The sequence below is a fragment of the Oryx dammah genome, unplaced genomic scaffold (assembly GCF_014754425.2).
Source record: "Oryx dammah isolate SB20612 unplaced genomic scaffold, SCBI_Odam_1.1 HiC_scaffold_14, whole genome shotgun sequence".
Classification (NCBI taxonomy): domain Eukaryota; kingdom Metazoa; phylum Chordata; class Mammalia; order Artiodactyla; family Bovidae; genus Oryx; species Oryx dammah.
This window is the reverse complement of record NW_024070198.1, coordinates 543,042-549,663: the sequence shown is the minus strand read 5'-3', so window position 1 is coordinate 549,663 and position 6,622 is coordinate 543,042.

Genomic DNA, 6,622 nt, shown 5'->3' with positions numbered 1-6,622 from the left:
TTTATAAGTTAGGCTTATCAATTCCTCAGTTCTACAAGAATTTATTGAGGGACACATTGTGTGATATAATGTGTTAGGCTCACAGTGGGCAATAAAACCAGATGGCTCAAATGGAGCCAGACAAGGGAAGGTCTGGTAAGCTAGGCTATGTGATTTGTACTTGATTCTCATGAGGTGACAAGCTAATGAGGCTTTCTGAGCAAGCAAGAGGCTTAATGAAAATGAATTTTAGAAAAAGCAAAACAGAAGAGAGTACAGGATGAACTAAAGTGGAGTCTGGGCAAGGGGTCCAGATTGTGACCTGTTTCCAGCAGACAAAGATGGTGGCATGAAAGAGGGACAGGAAGGAAAGTTAAAAGAAGGAATTCAAAGGAAAAAGATCAGTGTATTTGGATTCTGATTATTTTCCCTAAAACTTTCTTATGTGCTCTATCACTTATTAGCTGAGCTACCTTGAGGAAGTTAATTAGCTTCTCTAGCCTTCAGTTTTTTTATCTGTAAAATGAGGATGCTGATAGTACCTACTACATAGGTTCATTTTTATTGTTATGGCATTAAGTGAGGTAATATATGATAGAGAATGAACAGCAGAATGCCTGCCATCAAGCAAGTGCTCAGTAAAGTGCAGCTAATATAATTTGTCAAAATACAAATGAGATAGACTTAATTTTTCCCCTTTTGGATAATATGCAGCTTTCAGTATTCACCACATTTTTCAAAGTTCCAGATGCATTTAAGCAAATGTATTTCTTTTATCTGGCATGTGAGATCTTTTTAAAAAATGTTTATTTGTTTATTTGGCTGCACTAGATCTCAGTTGTGGCACTCATGATCTTCTGTCTTGGTTGTGGCATGTGAAGTCCTAGTTGCACCAAATTGGATCTAGTTCCCTGACCAGGGATCAAACCAGTGTCCCCTGCACTGAGAGCTCAGAGTCTTTCTTAGTCACTGGACCAACAAATACATTTCTATATACTGAACATCTCTAGAAGGTGCACAAGACATGGTAACAGTTATTATCTGATGGGGCAGAGGGTGAAGAGTCTAGGAGAGGCAATGGAAACAGGGACAGAAAGGAGAGAGAGCTTTTATGTTGCTTTCTTTAGTACTGGTGGAATTACTTTTACTATGTGCATGTATTATTCAAGAAAATAGTTTACAAAATAATCTGTGAACACACAAGAGAAAAATTAATATGTTTATTTTGTTTACATAGATGTTTATATAGAATGAGGATAATAATCATAAAATAACAATGAATGTGTACTGGACACTTTTCAAGCTCTTTTGCATGAACTCACTTGATCAATCCCCACAATACTGTATGAGGTTAATAGGATTGGTGTCCTCAAGTACAGATGGTGTTTTATAAACATCCCTAAGTTCCAGATAAGGCATAACAAGTGCTAATAACTTTTAAAAAATGACCCAGCTAATTAGCAGAACTAAGACCAGAACCATGACCAGAACCCAGGCTCCACAAATGTACAGATCTACATATACAAATAGGCTGAAAACCTATTTTTAAGTATCTGTATGGACTGAGACATGATGAACAAATGTAGTGTGGGATCTTGAACTCGGTCTTGGAACAGAAAAGGAACAGTCATGGAAAACTGAGGAAATCCAAATAAAGTCTATATTTTGTTATAAGTTATTGTATCCATGTTAATTTCTTAGTTTTGACAGATGTAGCATGGTCGTATAAGATGCTCACATTAGGAGAAGTTGGTGAAGGGGAACTCTGCACTGTCTTTACAACTTTTCTCAAAATAAATTTTAGAAAAGCAGTCTCTGCAGGATATCAGCTGCTGTACATGAGTGCAGTTTCAGAAAGATATTTCTTCAGTGGGGAAATTCTCACTTGTCATTCTGGTCTTCCTCATGCTTGATCAGCCCAACTCCATGGCCCAGTGGCTGGCCACATTTGAACAACTACAGATAATGCTGGTATTTTAGAGAAATCTGCAGATTGAAACCACTTTGAAGGAGAAGGAATACACATCTAATTCGTCCTTTAAAAATAATAAATATTTCTGGTGCCAGAATATGCTAAAACTATTGATCCTCCTCAGATCCAAATAAAATGTAAGAATCCAAGAAAGGGTAAACAATACTAATTTTCCTCATTCTTCCAAGATGTTGCAATTCCTTTTGAGGTGTGTCGACTCTGCACCTGCCAACTGAATTGAGCACGTGAGGGTGAAGCTATGCCAGAGCTACTGATCAGTGAAATTGGGTGCAACTGGGTGGAAGAGCTGTACTGCTGAGAACCCCAGCAAAGCACAACATTGCTCATAGTGTGGAGGACTCTCCACATTGTGAAAACATTGCTACTTGGATGCCTAGATGTACAAGGCTCAGGGGGAAAGTTACTTTAGGAGCCTCATGGAACCTCATTATTCTAGGTCCGTTGCTCTTCAAAGAAATGTGAGGAAAGTTTGGAAGAACAGGGGCCTAAATTTGGAACTGAACTTCATTTGTTGAGATGTTGTTCTATCAAAACTCACTTTCTAAAAAATAAAACCTTGAAAGATTTTTAATTTGTCTTTAGAGAACTATCCAATTTCACAGCCACATTTAATCAACATCATAAATAGACATACAAGGCAAATGTGTGCATAACCCTATGAGAGCAAAGTACTCTATAACATCCAGCTAGGGATGGATCCAACAGTGAAAGCCTAGGATTTATCCTCAGCATCATATAGCCTGAGGTGCACACTACAGATCATATGTTGTTGTTTAGTCGCTAAGTCCTGTCTGACTGTTTTGTGACCCCCATGGACTATAGCACAACAGCAACTCTGTGGGGTTTCCCAGGCAAGAATACTGGAGTGGGTTGCCATTTCCTTCTCCAGGGATCATCCCGGCACAGGGATCAAACCTGCGTCTCCTGCATTGGCAGGCAAGTTCTTTACCACTGTGCCACTAGGAAAGCCTGTGGGACCCTAAATGGGAAACCTTGAAAAAGAAGGGCTAGCTTTGCGATTTAGAGCTAAGATGGCGCCTGGCGGAAGAGATGAGGGCGCGGCCTAAGCTGTCTGTCAAAACTCTTGATTGGTTTTCTTGATTTCTGTGCACGTAGACAGCACGTGATCACCATAGACTCCTGTTATAATGATGGCACATGATGATTTGACCTTTAATGTGATTGGTGCAACTATGGAAAGTCCCTCACAAACCCCTCCCTGCTTGCCTTTATAAACCAAGAGCTTATAACAATAAACCGGAACTGCTTAGACAGAACCCCTGTCGCATCTGATTGTCTCTCGCTTGCCAAGGGGCTGGGTTGGTGGACAGCAGGCTCACCTCTCCTCGGGACCCCTCGGCTTTGCTGAGGGAAGTTCCACTGCCTCTCTCTTTCTGCGGAGCGCCCCCCGCAGAAACTGGCGCCCAATGTGGGGCATGAAGCGGACAGGCGGAGGTGGTGTCACCGTGCGGCTCTGAAAGAAGGAGCGACGAAGGACCCTAAGCTGGTCACAGTGCGGAGCTCCCCTTTAGAGGAGTATCGCCTGAGGTAATCCGGATTTCAAGGTGGGTCCCCCTCTGCTTTGAGGGAAGTGGCAAAAAACTCTCCTGACTTACTTTCTTTCTTTTCTTCTTTTCTGATCTGTCCTTAATTCCTTTTTCCGGAGTTTCAGTGAACAGGCGAACAGTTGTGGAGGCAATTGACGAGTCCCGGCTAGGGCTACACTCTGGCGGACTTTGAAGGCCCCGCAACAGGTAAGCCTCAGTAACTAGAGCCCGACCAGGTGAAACTCCCCTTTAATCATTCTTAACTGAGGACATGGCCTAGATTCTTCCCTGTGGCACGGGTCAGGCACTTAAAGGCCATTAGGGCGCCTGCCACTTGAAGACTCCTGTGACAGGATAAGGGGGTCACGGAATGGGCTAGAAACCTCTAGGGTGCCCACCCCCAGCAAGAAAACTTCTGTGCACATAAACAGTTCCAAAAGCATACCACAAGCCCAACTTTCTGGCTGCCACCACTCCCAGTAGGATTTTTGGTGGTCGTCCTCAGTGACTTTTCGTTCTATTCTCTCTCGGTAGCATGGGAAATAACATTGGGAAATCTGATGAGCCCGCACTCAAGGCACTGAGATATATGCTCATAAGCAGGGGACTTGAGATTTCTGATGCTCAGGCCATTAAGGTCTGGGGGACCATTATACAGTTGGCCCCCTGGGTTGCTTCAGCCAATCTGTTCTCTTGGGACACTTGGGATCGAGTACAAACCCTTGCTAGGCAGCAAGAGGCTCAATACGGTGAGGAGCTCCCCTTAGGGTTCTGTCTGATCATTTCGACCCTCAAGCTCTGCTTTTCATGGAGTGAGGAGCATGTCACTGATACGGGTGCCCCCAATTCAAAATCAGAAAAACAATGGGAAATTCACTGGCCGATAGTGTGGCCTCCCTTACAGTCCAAGCTTGTAACTTACAAGATGCCTATGATCTTCACGATCTTACTCATATAAATTGAAAAGGGCTACATAAAAGGTTTCCACAGATCCCTATTAGAGAATTAAAGAAAATTATACATACTTGTAAATCCTATCTTCCTTATTTACAGGTACCGCCTTTACAGCCCCCAGGAGTAAACCCTCGAGCTAGGGTTAAAGAACTCTACTACCAAGTCCTTAGCATTATAACTCAACTAAATGTTTACCAAATAGGAAGTTTCTAGCATAATTTTCCACTTGCATTCTCACCATTGGGCTAAATTTACCAACTGCACCTGCTGTCCCATTCACTGCTGGCACTTCATTTAAACTAGAATTACTCCCCATCACTTAGCACTCGGAATTTTTTAGTGGACCAGAAAGTGAAAAGTGCAACACAATAAACTCAGCAATTCAATTTCTTAAATCATACTTGGGGCTTTTTTCCATTATCTCTCCCTAAGGAAGAGATAAGTTAGGTATGTTTCTGGTATGTTCCAGGCCATAGTTATTCATTCAAATAACTTTTGTCCATCTGCTATCTACACAGGGTCTCTTGACCATTAAGTCAACCCTGGAACCCAACTTGACTAGTGACAGTGCCACAGTCTCTAAATTTACCCCAATCTGACCCATGTACTTTAAAAACCCAGCTTTCAATCTCAAGTCTATACTCTTGAAGACCCTAGGGATGCTTATCTCACTGCATTGTGGGGTCTTGGGAATGCCCAATTAAATGAGAAAAACCAACACAAGTTGCTGATGTCTTGTAATCAAGCATTTCTTTGTTTAATCTCAAGTCTTTCCATGTAACTCCTCTCATCATCAGTTTCTTAATCTATAAAATGGGAGTAAAATTAGCTACTTCACAACATTATGGTGAAGATTTTAAATAATGATGGAAGTTGCCTTATAAATGTCCATTATGTACTAGGCACTTAATAAATAGATGTTAACAGCAGTGGTCTAAATGTTGTTGAGCCAGAGAAAGGGAGAATGGTCAAGGGCTGCCTCCCTCCACATATTTTGGGTACCTGTGACTGGAAGCCACCAGTGAAGATGTTGATTTTCTAGAGCACCCATCCACCACTTTGACTTATTTGTTGTATCTTTATAGGCATTAGCTCCCCACCAATGACTCTGCTCTGTGCTCAGAAATATAACCCACTTCAATCCACAAATAGGTTCTGTTTGGCTGAGGTGAAACAAAGCCAAAGACTGTGGATCCTGATATAATAAATCAATGACCACAACCTGGACCATCTTAATACCCACATTTCTATCTTCTGCACTTAGCAAATTACTCCTGTAATAAGTACTCAGAAATACTACTTAGTGAATGACAGAGGAGTCCCATACCTCACTGGCAGGGCAGGAAAGGGAGCAGGGAAGCAAGGCACTATGGAAGGATCCTGGGCTGCAGAATCAAACAGTTTTATTCAATCTTGATTCTACCACTTAGTAACTCTCAACTTACTAGTAACTCTCAACTTAGTTCAGCATAACTGACTTGTTTTATGTATGCCTGTTATTAATATTTAGCCAGTTATTTAGGTAGCAGCACTTCTTTAGTATCTAGTTACTTTTCCTCTCTTATCCTCTATGTCCTCAGCTGTAAGATGAAGATACTTGCTTCCCCCAGGCATGTTGTAAGGGTTAAATGACATTATGTATATAGATAATCAAAATGCTATAACCCTTACATTGATAAATAACTATTATTTTATTGTTTTTATTTGCTGTTGCAGCTCTGTCTTCTCTCATATTTTGGAACACTTAGTTTTCTATTGTTTTTAAATTATTTTCATTAAAAGTGTAAGTACAGCACCTCTCAAACCTCTGAGGCAGGACTTCTGTTGCTGCCACTCTCTTGGGCAGTCTCAGCATCATAGACTCCTCACAGAACATGAAATCAGGGATGCTGATGTTACAAGCATTCGTCTATGAATATGTCACAGCCAAAACAAAAAATGCCAATCCATTTCTTGGATCACCTATAGATCAGTATTCCACTAGTTCCATCCAACACTTGCCACTGAGTCTGTTTAACTGACAAATGCAGCGAAGACTTAAATGTATATTTGTACTGATATATTTTAATGTTTTTCTAAGGCTGCCCATTTTCTTGGCGCATATATATATATATATATGGCATATGCCATATTCATTTCACATTAAATA